Below are 3,904 nucleotides of genomic sequence, written 5' to 3' on the forward strand. Positions count from 1 at the left end.
GTACGTTAGTTTGACTCTTTGCGATACAAAGTGGCCTTGAACTGAACATATTTCTCTAGACACGTTTGAAACAGCCGCGCCAACTCAGATATGGGAAGGCGCGCGATTTGACAGCTCGTAGTGAAGAGGTTAAGAGCGTTTTTGTAAACACTTTTACTTTTTTGCCAAAATGGGTAAAAAAATCAATTTTCATATATATATATATATATATATATATATATATATATATATATATATATATATATATATATATATATATATATATATATATATATATATATATATACCTTTTACTCTATCAACTTTTTATCATTTAATTCCTCTTCTAATAGCTTTTGTTAAGAACTTTAAACATCTTATATATATATATATATATATATATATATATATATATATATAGATATATATATATATATATATATATATATATATATATATATATATATATATATATATATATATATATATATATATATATATATATATATATATATATATATATATATATATATATATATATATATATATATATATATATATATATATATATATATATATATATATATATATATATATATATATATATATATATATATATATATATATATATATATATATATATATATATATATATATATATATATATATATAAAGATGTTTAAAGTTCTTAACAAAAGCTATTAGAAGAGGAATTAAAATGATAAGAAGTTGATAGAGTAAAAGGTGAGTCATAATGACGAAGAGTTGAGATGCTGAGTAAAAGAAATATAAAAAGGGAGAGAATAAGAGAAGTTAATAAGGGAGTCAAAAGAAGGAAAAGTTGAGAGGAGAAGAGATTGAAGGAGAGAAGTCGGAATGAGAAAGAAGGAAGGAAGGAAAATGATACTATTAGGGTATTAGGGGAGAGAGAAACATGAGAAAAAGTGAACTCAGAGAGAGAGCAAAAGACAGGAGTCAAAATGAGAGCATAGACGTTTAAACAAAGTTCTAAATAATAAACAAAACAGCAAATGAGACAAATATATCAATGGAAGAAGCCTGAACAACACACATAAGTCTACAAAAACAGAACAGAGAAGGTGAAATCTATGTCAGCCGAAGCAAAGATTACAAAAACTACAAGACATCCAACTAAGATAGGCATTAGAGACCTTGTATATGGTAAAGGCAAGGGGTCAGGAGTCTTATAAGTGTTCTGGGGGAAGAAATTGACCCTTAGTATACTCGAGAACAAATCACTTAAACCCTATCTTGGCCAGACGCCTCGTATGAACATTACGCACTGAGGAGGGACTGAGTGACTGAAATAACATGGAACCGATATATATGGAGACAGACTACCATACGAGGAAGAGAGGACAAAATGAGAGGGAGGTAAGAGAAAGGAGGAGGAGGAGAGAAAGATGATGTTTGGAGGAAACGGAGAGAAGGAACGTCAGGAAGGAGGAAAAATTAATATATGTAAAGGAAGAGCAGAGATGGAGGAGGAAGAATGAAAGCCATAGAGGGAGGAAGGTAAGGAGGAAAAACTTGTGCGGGAAGGATTTTTTTGGCTGACGAAAGGAAGGGAGAGAAATTGTTGAACCTAGGCAAGGATTATAGGTGGAGAGAGAGAGAGAGAGATTCTGAGCAAAAGGAAGAATGCAAATAGAGATGAGGAGGGAGGGATGAATTCAAGGGAGAGGAAAGGGAGGAGGAAAAGGAGAGGATGATGGAGGGAAAGAGAGATAAAAAGATGTCAAGAGTGAAAAGAGGAGCAGGAGGAGAGATAAAAGGGAGGAGACGATAAAGACGAGAGAATTTTAGGGAGGGGAGAAAACATACGTGAAGGGAAAAGGTGTGGAGATTGAGGAAGAATGGAGGAAGGAAGACTTGAAGGAGGAAGAAGAAGATGAACAGCAGGAGGGAAGAGTCACCACAGTCTGGCCCACCCCATAATGTACAGTATAGACCCTTGTTGACAAGAGGAAAAAATCAACAAAATTATGAGAAAATTATTGATGAGAATATGTACAGAAAGATTATTATCATGTGGATTATTATGACCTCTGCTGTGACGTGCCGGCCTAAATAATTTAATAATCACAGCACTGCCTTCACACACACACACACACCTATACATAACTAACTAGTGAATGAACTAACTGATTAACTACGCGTGATGACTGCTTACTAACTAATGGCTCAATGAACTAATAAACTAACTAATGGATGAAGTAATTAACTAGCTGACTGACTAACAGGGGCACCATAACTCAATACAAGCTTAGGTCAGTGCTCTCAGATGTTTCTGCCTCTCTCATCAACCGTAATAAGTTCTTGGCACAAAAAAAGGATCACATTACCACCAGGGCCAGTCAGTAAACTACCCCAGGTCAAGCCAGTAAAATTTCCACATATCCCCTGACTGGAATAAATGTGAATGACTAACACCTTTGATATCTAAAATGATTCTAGCACCGGGTAGCGAGGCCGAGCGATGAAAGGCACTAATATATACTAGACAGGAATGTAAGGAAGGCCAGTGTGGAAGGAGTTCCTTATCTCTTGTCTTCAACCCCGATGACCAACTACATGATTTCCTGCTCAAACTCAAGACCAAAGCTGAAGAGAAAGGAGCAGGGTGTCCCGCTGTAGCTGATATGGAGCAGAATAATGATAAAATTGATAATGGTAGCGCTTCTACTTCATCCGTGGTTGCATCCGTCACCGGAAAGCCTAAATTCAACTGTTCCTATTGTAAGCGAAACAGTCACGTCGCTGACTATTGTAAAAACGCCAGGGAGATCCGAAGGCAGAGTGCAAAGGGGGACACGCAGGAGTTTGGAAACGCTGCGCCGTCCATTCCTCAAGCCGTGCCGCGGGTAACAACACTGGCAAGTACTGTCGTTCACGGCACTAATAGTCATGGTACTGATGAGTGTTTCTCTGGGACAAAATTGAAGAAGCAGCGGGCAGGTGGGCATGGAAAGGGTTTGCGTTCTGGGGAAGCCGAATGCACTCCCAAAACTGACCCGGGGTAGGAGGAACCCAGCCAGGCCTTCGAAGAAAATGAGACTGCAATTGGGCCTGACGATACGAGTACCTTAATAGAGTCTGGTGCAGTCAGCCTAACATTATGGCACTTAAGAGTAAAATTGGGTCCTTTGAAAGCTTCCTTTGCCGACAACATCAGCGCTGCAGTTGATGTGTTGTCAGAAGACGTACATGGCTTTAAAATAAGCGTTGCATGGAGGTTGCTAGAGCCTTCGAGCCTCTGACCTAGACCTTTGTGGCGTGACCGGCGATAGTCTCAATGTCCTTGGTACTGTTTGTTTACCTTTGAGTTTAGACAAAAGACTTGTTATCATACACTTGGAGTTTTACGTGGCGTCAAACTTTTCACTGCCATCTGACGGTCTAACTATTGTCGTCACTGAGGTCCAACCACATGGTAATAGCCCCAGATATTAATACAGTAAGGTGGTTTCAAGGGAGATGTTATAGGGCCATGGATAAACCTGTGCGCCTAGCCTCTCCCCGGGCAAGAGCCAGCAGGAGCCATGTCTACCTGGTCCCGGTACACGGCCCACAATTCTGCCTTCGCTAACATCCACGGTAAACTAACTAAGGGAGTTGTCTATACACCCAAAGACTAGATCAAGGCAATAAAAACTGGTGTTGTAACAATGCTATGTCCACCCATTATAGTTACATGGCCTGCGACTGTGCCTTTGGCTATGCCGAGGGTAATATAACGAACGAGGGAGTCGTCATTACGCCCATCGACTACAAGGAGGCCACAAAATCTCCAGTTGTAATTAGTTTCCCAGGGATTAGAGCGACGCAGCAGGACTTCCTAGACTACTGTGCCCTTGGATTATTCATCACCAAATGTGAGGCACCGGGCACACCACCTTCAAAG

This window comes from Eriocheir sinensis, unplaced genomic scaffold, assembly GCF_024679095.1.
Source record: "Eriocheir sinensis breed Jianghai 21 unplaced genomic scaffold, ASM2467909v1 Scaffold1043, whole genome shotgun sequence".
Lineage (NCBI taxonomy): Eukaryota > Metazoa > Arthropoda > Malacostraca > Decapoda > Varunidae > Eriocheir > Eriocheir sinensis.